Here is an 11170-nt window from a genome sequence, read left to right on the forward strand (position 1 = left end):
AGGAGAAAGGGATGTTTTTATTCATTCGTCACACATTGGACACCCACCGGGCTAGGCCCTGGGGGGGAGCAGAGGGGCCAGGGGGCCCCTGCCTCTCAGGTCACTCTGCTGTGGGCAGTGCCTGGGTTGTGCTGGTCCGGCAGGTGCGAGGCCCGGACGGTGGCTATCCTGTGTTCACCGTCCTGCTGGAGGTCTCAGCCTGGATCAGGGCTCAGACCAGGGCTGCGTGAATCCTCACCATTTGTGGGGCTGAAGAAGCGGGCAGCTGGGTCTCCTTTGAACAGGTGGCCAGCAGGGACTTGTGTCCCAGGGAAGGGGTCCTCCACCAAAGGCTTGGGGAGGGCAAATAACCCAGGGACGCATACAAGCTCATGTATGTGGCCTGCGAGAAGGAGCTTCCTCCTCTTCAGCTGCGGGGCTGACGGGGGTCTCCCTCCCAGCCCCACCTGGCAGAGGCCAGCAGCCCTACCTCTTGGGAAGACGCTCGGACAGGTCTGGACTACTCGCATGAAGCCCAGAGCGAGGACGAGTGACATCGTGCACTGCCCAGCCGATGCCATCATCTGCGTTCCCCCTCCTGCCTGACACCTGGTGCCTTTCCCAGTTGCCAGGCCCCTGGGTTGTCTGTCTCTCCCAGGTGGAGCCCTGCCCCGCCCCACCCAGGTGTGCATGCTTGGCCTAAGAGGTCATCAAGGGCTGACGTCAGGCGTGGGGGAGGGGAGCGGGGAGGGGAGCAGGGAGGCAGGGGCCTGGGAAGAGCGGCGCTGCCGGCCTGCGAGTGCCCGGCGCCCGGTGACTGGCACGGCTAACCTCAGGACATTCTTCGAGGATTCGAGGCCAGTGCCGTTGCCCCCACTTTACAGTTACGTGACCTACCTGGGCTTCGTAAGAGGTAGGTGACCAAGTCGGGGTTCCTACTCAGCTCTGTCTGACTCCAAAGGCCTTGTTTTCAATGTTCTTGAGGGGACAGGCTCACAGTGAAGAGTAAGCCCAGAAACAAATTGTGTGGCAGGGGTAGAATGAGGAAGGGGGAAGGGTGAGTTCACCGGGGGGCCACCGGGGGTCTTCATGAGGGAGGAGTCTTGAACCAGGATTTACCGGGTAGGACCAGGGGGTGCAGTGGCTGAGGGGCAGGTGGCATGAGGGCAGGGGTGTGGAGGGAGGGAAGTGTCGAGTATAGTTCCCTGTGGCAGCAGCTTACAGAGTGTTGTGGGGGAAAGGCTAACCAGAGCCAAAGGCCAGATCTTAAAAGGCCACAGGCTAAGAAAAAGGGAGGCTGTGCAGCCTGCTCTGGGGAGCCCTGGCCGCAGAGGAAAAGGCTGCAAGGGCAGTGCCCCGGGCAGCCCTGTGAGGAAAATGCAGGGCACGGGGTTTGTAACGCCATTCTTTGCTGCAGGCTCCTGTGGGCGGAGCCAGGGGGTGGTCCCACCTGGAGGGTCGAGGCGGTGAGCGAGTGCAGGGATGGACTCTAGGGGGCAGTGTTGAGTAGCAGAAGGACGTAGATTCCAGCTGGGGGCGCCCTGGGGTGCGTGGCCACACCATAACTGCTCCATGGGACCTGGAGCCGCATCTGTCCAGGGTGATTATTGTGGTGCTGACTGTAAACGAGGGTCAGCTTATCCACGTTGGGGATGTCCCGAGATGCAGCTGAAGGCAGGCTCTCAAAGCACCTGGCATGTCCAGCAGAGCCAGCTGGCTGTGGGCACAGCGGGCTTCTAGCGCTGTCCCGCAGGCACATCCACAGGTAACTGGGAGGTTTCCGAGAACTCCATCCTGGTTAGGTTAAGAAAAGAAACCGGAAAAGGACCAGGTTTGGGAGACAATGCTGAGCTCTGTTTGGGACAAGCTGCACTTAGGTGGCTGCAGGACAAGTGTCAGGAAGTTGGGATCAGGCAGAGAAACTGCCCTTCCAGAGCCTGGTCTCCTGGGGCCCATTCAGACTGGGTCACTCCCCCACGAGGACACGCGTGTCGTTTCAGGACCCCTTGGTTTCGAACCTGCCTGCGGGGCAGGCCACGTGCTTCACAGAAGCTGCGAAAAGCCGGAAGCCGGCTGCTCCTGACAATAATAATCGTGGTGGCAAGAATATTTTGAGGACAGGGATCCTGATACCTTGTGTTACCGGTTGAATTAAGCACCCCCCACCCCCCGCAAAAAAAACCGATATGCCGCCGTCCTAGCCCCAGGGCCTCAGAATGTGGCCTTGTTCGGAAATAGGCTCTTTGCAGATGTAATTATGATGATGAGGTCACATGGGAGTAGAGTGGGCCCTTCGTCCAATCTGACTGGTGTCCTCAGAAGAGAGGGAGGAGAGAGGGAAAAGCTGTGGCTTTTCTGGAAGCTGCTTGGGAGGCTGAGTAGCTGAGGGTGACCTGGGCGTTGGTCTTGCCCCAGCAGCGCACAGGCTGAGGGAAGCCTGTGGCAGGGCCAGGTGGCCAGGGCCTCTGGCCTGGAGCAGCAAATATCCCCGGGCCTCCAGTTCTGGCTTCCCAGGGGCTCGGAATCCTCCCTTTTGCCCCCTGGGGGTGAGGGTGGAGCTGGGGAGAGTGCTCAGTTTTCCTCTGATCCACGTGCAGTAAAGTTCAAAGCGCTGCTAAAGAGCAGCAGGAAAGAGAGTTGCTTTTTCCCTGAAGAGCCCTGTCCTCGTGAAGGTGGCTTCATGGGCCCAGGCAGGAAGGAGAAGGGAAAGAGAGAAGGACCAGGAGAGAGTCCCCAGCTGCTAGCGTTCTCCTGGCTTTGGGGGTCAGACCACGTCAGGCAGGCTTCCCGCGGTACTGTGGGTCTGCCGGAGCCTAATCCTGTCTGCTCCACAAGCCGCACTCCCAGCGAGGGTTGGAGATGGGACGTCCACTAGGATGAATTATTTAATTAAAGGACGTTGTTGGGGGTGGGGAGCATCACGGTCACGGGTTTCCCCCGAAGCTGAGTGCACGTGGCCACGGTCCTGTGATTGCACTAGAACCCCCTCTTTGGACGAGCACAGGCTGGCAGCCACCAGGCATAGACCCCGTGTATCCTGTGGATTGTTCCCTTGCTGTGAGTTCTGAGAGGCCCCAAAGCCGCACTTTAGACAGAGACTGTACATGTGGCTTTACTTCTCAGACAACGGGACGCCATCCGAGGGTTGTGTTTTCAGGGATCCTGTGAATTTTCAGGGCTCTGAGGGCACGGTGTCAGGAAATGGCAGGATAGGGCCGCCGTACCGCAGATGTGCTGGGTGCTGGTGGGCAAACTGTGACTGGCATGTCCCAGGTCCCCCCGTTTTCTTCCTGCCCGAAAGTGGTGTATGTGACCAAGCTGCCGGACAAGGAGAACCGGCAGGTCCACTTCTGGACCGATGAGGCCGTCCTGAGAACGTGGAGGGGATTCTGTTTAAACAGAGGGCCCAGACATGTGGTGGCACCTGCTGCATGTAAGGATGGGCCGGGGCTGACTACAGCGTCAGGAAGAAGCGGGTTGGTTTGTGAGGCTTCCGGTGTGGCTTTCCAGGATGAGGTAAGGGGTTCCATCAGGGACAATGACAACCCGAGTCTCCAAGATCGACAGGGAGCAGAATCCGTGATGGGTCCAAGTTGACAGGCAGCAGCAGAACCACCGATACCACACGTGTTTCATGGAGTCTGAGTCCTTGGCCTGCTGTCCCCAAGGAGCTGACTGCCCGAGGAACTTGTCCCCACTTCAGTCACCAAACCCAGACCAGGGTTCAGACTGGGGTTGACTGAATCCTCACTGTTTGTGGGGCTGAGAAGAAACTGGAGCCCTAGCCATGTTTTTGAACATTTCTTCTGAATTTTGCTAAACATCATTCTTCACTATGTACTTATCCAAGTCCAAATTGCCAGAGAATTTTTTTTTTTAGAAGTCTAGTCTTTTCCTAGTTCTCTGACAGAGGGGTCTTGTGGGACGGAGCAGTTGGGTGCTGAAGCACAAGGCACCGTGCATAAACGGTGGGGGAGGGTAGAGCTGTGAATCTCACACGCAGCTTCCAGGTGGACTCTGGCGGCAAGGACCCAACTCTTATCCTCAACACACAGCGTGTCCGGTTCTCAAAGTCTAGAACTGTCTAACCCCTACACCCCTCAGGTGTTTGCCCAGAGGCCCTTGGGAATCCCAGCTGGAGAGGTTTACCTGGGCATCTGGGATGAGAGGGAGGTAGGCCTCTATGTGACATCCAGTATTTTGTTTGAAGGTAGCCTGGAAGCTGAGAGTCTGAAAGGCGCATTGTTAACACATTGTTACATTGGATCTGGGACGGAAAACCTAACAGCAGCAGAACCTTTGTACTGCACAGCAAGGCGGGGCTGGAGGTTAGAAATTGTGAGTTCCCTAGTTGTGCCTGTGACCCAGACACAATGGGACCTCAATCTGTGGGCCAGTGTTTGCAGCTGAACTGAGAAGTCCTTTGGCCAGAGGATCTGGTGTCTTTCTCCTGTATTTCTGTCTCATCCATTTCTCCCCAAGGAAAATACTGGTTTTACCAAGAAGCATCTTAGGTAATTGAAGTTGTGGGAGATAAAATAGCATCTGAATTTCAAATTGCTCACACCTCACACACATATTCTTGTTTTAAACACACACATTAAAACGTTATCGGAGACCTCCCTCGAGATTGAAATAGTTTGTAATAAGTGTTAGCATATAATAGACTCTGTACTTTTATACACAGCAGATGTATCTTGCTTTACAGCTCAACTCATATCAAGGAATTCTGGGACAAATTTGTCAGGCAGAGGTTTAATTCATACCAAAGAGGAAGCAGATTTTGGAATAGGCACGCAGGAGACTTCCGTAACATCTCTTGAGCTCTTAAAGGTAATGTACAAATCAATCCTTGGAGAGCTGTGCTTGTGAAAAATCAGAGTGCAGGTACGGGTTTAGCTCTGAGGTCAACCAGCAAGATTAATCGTCTAGAGGGCCTCCAGTTTAAAACAAAATACTGAGAAGCAAATGAGCCAGAAGGAAAAAGAAAAGAGGGGTGGGGAGGGGGCGGAAATAAAGGCTCGTGGTCCCTCTTGTGGAAAGTAGTAGAATCGCATGCAAAAATTCACTCAGCGTGGCTGGTGCTCAAATACCTCTCTGGTACAGAGAATTAGACCTCCGAACACAAAAAGGAATCACTGTCTTCCTAAACCCAGAAAGGTCATTTTTCCTGCAGGGTTCAAGCTACTTAATTTTCTTGGAGATAATACAGTCATAAACTAAGAAAGTACTATAAATATGATAAAGTTAACTTTAAAGAGGCAAGAAAACCAAATATCTGTTTTATCTAAATTTGAGATATTATACTTAGGTTATTACATACTTGCTGCTCTTAAAAACTTTGATATATATGGTGTTAGGAGTTTTTCACGTTTATCTTATCCCCATTTGGGTAGGAAAAAATCTCCAGACCTTCACAATCTCTTGAAATTATCACCCACTGAAATTCCACCTTTTTTTTTTTAAAGAACAAATCCCCATAATTTCATTTAAAAAGTTCATGTTAGAATAAGCTCCAAGATGTAGTAAATGTAGAAATCAAAATACAGAATATGTGTAGTAAACTACCATTTGTGCTAAAAAATAAAGCAGAGTACTTTTACATATTTGATTGTACATGCATAAATATCTCTGGAAGGACACACACACACACACACACACACACACTAGTGAGGTTGGTTGTTTTCCCCCAGCTTTATTGAACTATAACTCACATATGACATTGTTTAAGCTGAAGGTGTGTGTTGTGATTTGATAGTTATATAGTATGAAATAACCACCATACTATTAGCTAATACCTCTATCACATCTATAAATACTATTTCTTTATTGTATTGAGAATATGTAAGATCCATTCTCTTAGCAACTTTCAAATATATAACACAGAATTGTTAACTATACTCTCCATGCTGAATATTAGATCTTCAAGAAGTAACTGGAAGTGTGTACCTTTGGACCAACTTCTCCCCAGCCTCCCCCACCCACAGCCCCTGACAACCATCCTGCTGCCCTGTTTCTGAGTTCAACTTTTTTAGATTCCTCATATAAGTGCTGTCATACAGTATTTGTCTTTCTCTGATTATCTCACTTGGCATAATGCCCTCCAGGCTCATCCGTGCGGTCCCAAATGGCAGGATTTCCTTCTGTCTCATGGCTGAATTATATTTCATTGTAGATATGTAGACCACATCTCCCTTATCCATACATCCGTTGATGGAGACTTAGATTGTTTCCATGTCTTAGCTACTGTGAATAGTGCTGCAATGAACAAGGAAGGACAGATATCTATTTGATATCCTGTTCTCATTTCTTAATACCCAGAAGTGGAAATGCTGGATCATATGGTGGTTCTACTTTTAATTTTGGGGAGAAGTTCCACAGTTTGTTCCCTACTTACTATACCTAGTTACACTCCCACCAGCAGTGTACAAGGGTTTCCTTTTCTCCACATCCTCGCTAGCACTCATCTCTTGTCTTTTCGATGGTAGCCGTTCTAAGCAGTAATATCTCATGATTCATGATTCTAACTTTCACTTACCTAATGATGTTGAGAATCATTGTATGTACGTGTTGGCCATTTTTATGTCTTCTTTGGGGAAAATGTCTATTCAGTTCTGCCCATTTTTTTGGTTGTTGTTGTGCTATTGAGTTTTAGGAGTTCCTTATATATGTTGGATATTAACTCCTTATCAGAGATGACTTGTGAATATTTTCTCCCATTCCATAGGTTGTCTTTTTTGTTTCCTTTGCTGTGCAGAAGCTTTTTGTTTGATGTAGTCCCACTTATTTTTGCTTTGGTTGCTTGTACTTTTGGTGTTATATTAAAGAAATTGGTTCCAAGACCAATGCCAAGAAACTTTCCCCCTATGTTTTCTTCTAGGAGTTTTATGGTTTCAAGCCTTATATTTAAGTTTTTAATCTGAGTTAATTTTTGTGGTGTAAGTAAGGTGTCTACTTTTATTCTTCTGCATGTGAATACCCAGTTTCCATCCCCCACCCCCACCATTTACTGAAGAGACTACCCATACTCCACGGAGTATTCTGCGCTTTCCATTCTGTTCCATTGGTTTGTTCCATTGGTTTTTATGCCAGCATCATACTGCTTTTATTGCTGTAGCTTTGTAATGTAGTTTGAAATCAGGCACTGTGATGCCTCCAGCATTTTTGCTCTCAGAATTGCTTTGGCCATTTGGTTTTGTGGTTTTATATGAATTCTAGGATTATTTTCCTATTTCTATGAAAATGTCACTGGAATTTTGATTGAGGTTGCATTGAATTTATGATGACTTTGCATAGTATGAACATTTTAACAATATTGATTCTTGTAATCCATGATCACAAGCAGTCTTTCCACTTCTTTGTTTCTTCAATTTTTTTTTTCATGCAAGTCTCAATAGTTGCAAGTATACAGATCTCCTTGGTTAAAGCTATTCCTAAGAATTTCATTGTTACTTTTTAAACTTATTGGATGTATTGGGGTGACATTGTTAATAAAATTAAATAGGTTTCAGGTACACAATTCTGTAATACATCATCTGCACGTTGTATTATAGAATTTGGGTGTGCTCACTACCCAAAGTCGTCTCCTCTGTCACCATTTCTCTCTCCTTTACCCTCTTCTGCCTCCCCTCACCCCCTTTTCCTCCGGTAATCACCATATTGTTGCCTGCGAGTTGTTTTTTTTTACCTTAATCCCTTCACCTCTTCACTTATTTCACCTAGTTCCCCAAGACCCCGCTTCCAGAATTTGTTTTTGATGATATGGTGAATGGAATTTTCTTTTTCAGGTATTTCATTAGTATATAGAGATGCAACTGATTTTTGTATGTTGATTTTGTATCCTACAACTTTACTGAATTTGTTGATTAGTTCTAACAGTTTTTGGGTGGAGCCTGTAGAATTTTCTCCTTATAAGAACATATCTGCAAATAAGAACAACTTCTTTGTTTCTAATTTAGATGCTTCTTTTTCTTCCTGATTGTTCCAGCTAGGACTTCCAGAACTATGTTGAATGGGAATGATGGTAGTGGGCACCTTTGCCTTGTTGCTGACCTAAGAGAATAAACTTTCAGCCTGTAATTGTAGAGTATGATGTTGACTTTGGGCTTGTCATATATGGTCTTTATTATGTGGAGATTCATTCTTTCTACACCCAATCTTTCGAGAATTTTTATCACAAAGGGATAAATGCAAGATTGTCATTGTTGGTGGGTGTGGGGACTAGAAAAAAGGGACACCTAATGCAGCCATGTTGGTGATGTCACTTCTGAAGTGGTTGTCTTTAGTGAGGATAACTTGGGTGGCTGGGAAGAAATAGCTGTCCAGTAGTCTCTTGACAGTTTTCAGATTTCTGCTCTTTGTTTTGCTTTGCCCTCTTTTCCTGATGTGCAATTCCTTTCATTGCTGGAGGCTAGAAGTTCAAGGTCAAGGTGTTGGCACGTTTAATGTCTCTTGTGGGCCATAGCGAAGGGTCTCTTCCAGGCTCCTCTCCTTGGTTTGCAGATGGCTGCTCTCCTTCCTCGTCAGATGACCTTTTCTTTTCCCTGGGTACTCAAAATTCCACATATTCTTAAAGCTCTTCCCTGGCAGCTGACAAACACTGGTATTTCACATTCTGGCACTAGTTTCAAGACACGAATTCCTTTAGCTCGTGAAATCAGTAACCCAAAGTGGATGAGCTCATACCCAGCAGACGAGGCTTTCAAACGTGCTGGAAAGGTTTCAGTTCAAAGACCAAGGCGCTTAAGGATGAAGCGCTGGCTCCTGGGCGCGCCCACTGGCTGCAGACCTCAGGGGACGTTGCCAGCACAGCTGCATCTGTGGCCTAGCCCTTCCCCTGGGATGAAGCTGCTCGGGTTGGAAACACAAGCCTTGTGAAGAGCGGTAATAGAATGTTGTGAACACTCGCCATGTTGCAAGTCATCTTCGTCTCTGTGTTGCACACAGGAGCAGGCCCATTTCCTCCAGTTTATGTTCTTTCAGTAGCGCTCTTCAGGTGCGGGGCTGGGCCACGCTTCCTCCCAGGACTGTGAGCAGTTCCTGTTGTCCTCATCGGAGGGCTGGCACTCGGCGCAGACCCTGCGCAGGAGGTTCTGCATCCAAGTTTACTCTGGGAGCAGGGTAGTAAATTAAGACAAAAGGATCACTCTCCTTTCCCCTACTCCCGACACCCCATGAGAGTCTAAGCTGAGCTAGCTGGGGAGAGGCGGGGTGTGGCAAAGGTAACCCTTCTTTGTAAATAAGGATAAATGTGACTGATGGCCCTTTCAGTAATAACCACACAGAAAACCAGAAATACCACAATAAAAATATAATTAAGTTTCCAAAGAACAGAATTTTGCATGCAAATAGCCACATATTTCATTTAAGAACATCAGTGCTATTTATTTCTATTACATCTAGACACAAAACGCCCAAAGATTTACAAAACCAACCATACAAATTTTAAACACTTTTATAAAGAGGAAAATATAAAGAAATAAAGACTATGGAATTTTGTTTGCAAACAATTTTACGCTGAAGTCTGTCTTCTGTGAAAAACAGTTCCTCAGAATCTGTATTTGATACAACTATGTTAGAATTTCAGTAGACAAAATTGATGAAATCCCAATCATCAATCGTCTAGAGCAAATAACTATTATAATTAAGATTAAAGGGATCTTCAATTATTCCCCTAAATACTGCTGTTATGATTTCCTATGTATTAAAACTTTTATTTAGGGAATAAATTTGATACTATAATCCTATTTCAAGAAAGAGAATAAACTTTAATGAAATCTTTAATCCCAACTTTTAAAACTTAGCTTTTCTGCTAATCTGAAACTATTTTGGGTTCACTGCTAACTCATAAAATGTTTTAAGACAATCAATGTGTGATTTAAGGATTTTTTTTTTTTGTCTGAATAGTGCTCATGTTTTTTTGTTTTTCTACTGAAGCAGTAAGGCAAGAAAGTTTTTCCTTTTCCAAATCAGATCAAGAGAGAACACCTATCCATTTTAAAATCCAGGACTACAGTCACTGCAAATTATCCTACCAACAGGAAATTAAGGCTGCTGTGATTTTCCTAGACATTGGAACCATAACGTAAGATCAGCAGTGTTACGGCCTACAAATGTTGAATTTATAAGCATTTGAGCTTAAGTCACAGGACATAAACATTGTTATTTTTGTCTCTACTCCAATTCCAGGTAATAAGACACTTTTTTCACAATCACCTTTGATAAGTTTGAAGATGAAGTCAGAAAACACTACATAAAACTGAAACTGGATGATTCTGATACAAGAAAATAATACTTGAGGGGTCAAGAGTAGCGGTGCGGTGCCTGGTGAGCGCTAGCACGCTGTGCCCGCGGCCACCCGGAGGCGCGCAGGCCCCATGGGCCACATGGCGTAGCTTTGGGCGCCTGCCCTGCTGCCGCCGCCGGCGGCCTGGCCCACTGGGCCCCACGCGGGTCACTGGCTCTGCAGGAACCGCCAGGCACCAGTCAGAGCGCACCCTGCCTGCTGCCGCTTCTGCCCGAAGGCGAGCCCTTGCAGAGAGGCGAGCGAGAAACCGGACACCACCTCGCCTGCGAAGGGCTTCCCGGAGTCGCTTCCTAGCGCGAAGGCGACCCGGCTTTGCAGCGAGCCTCTGTCATTAGCACCATATGTAGGCCTGAAGCGAGGCCAACAGGAACTCTCAGGCAGCTCCGGGTAGAAACTACTGTAGTGATTTCGCGTGGGGGTTTTTTTTTTTGGGGGGGGGGGGGGGTCTTTATTCTTCAATTTTGTTAGTTTTGAATATAGGGTATCTAATTGATAAATTATAAAGTTAGGTAAGGTTTAGCAGGAAAAATGTAGCCAATAGGAATTCATTTTTGAAATTTAAACTATGTCATTATCGGTTGACAAAGTCAAAAATTTTGATAAAATACACGGCGCCAACACCACAGGGCTGGCCCATCCCACGGTGATGCCCAGGACCCCGCCGGTCAGGGCTCGGCCGCCCGGCTCCCGCCGGAAGTAGTTACCCGCAGGTCGCCGTGTATAATGCGCACCACGCTTCCCCACGAATGACCACGCTTAATGCACACCCTTATTTTTCCCTCAAAAATTTAGGCAAAAAAGTGCACATTATACACAGCGAAAAATAGTAGTTGATTTGTCCTGTTTGTTGCCCTCCTGAATGAAAGGCAGGAGCTCCTCTCCCCC

The sequence above is a fragment of the Pteronotus mesoamericanus genome, unplaced genomic scaffold (assembly GCF_021234165.1).
Source record: "Pteronotus mesoamericanus isolate MK-2021 breed Mesoamerican mustached bat unplaced genomic scaffold, CSHL_Meso_final contig_220, whole genome shotgun sequence".
Lineage (NCBI taxonomy): Eukaryota > Metazoa > Chordata > Mammalia > Chiroptera > Mormoopidae > Pteronotus > Pteronotus mesoamericanus.